Consider the following 222-nt stretch of genomic DNA (forward strand, 5'->3'; position numbering starts at 1 on the left):
TTGGATTTCCAAGCTGTGCTCGGGACCGTTGGCGCCGGGAATTCAGAGCGAGGGATTTCCCGGACTGTTGGGGTGCTGGCCTCGGACCAAGTAACCTCTTTGCTGCCAGCGATTCTGGAGTCGTCCCCCCCTCGCCATGTTACTTATCTCTTGGGGAAAGTGTGGCAAATGGGATCTGTCCCCCCGCACCCCCAGTACGGCAGCGATGCTGGCAGGGGCCCC

This window comes from Apaloderma vittatum, unplaced genomic scaffold, assembly GCF_000703405.1.
Source record: "Apaloderma vittatum isolate BGI_N311 unplaced genomic scaffold, ASM70340v1 scaffold29472, whole genome shotgun sequence".
Lineage (NCBI taxonomy): Eukaryota > Metazoa > Chordata > Aves > Trogoniformes > Trogonidae > Apaloderma > Apaloderma vittatum.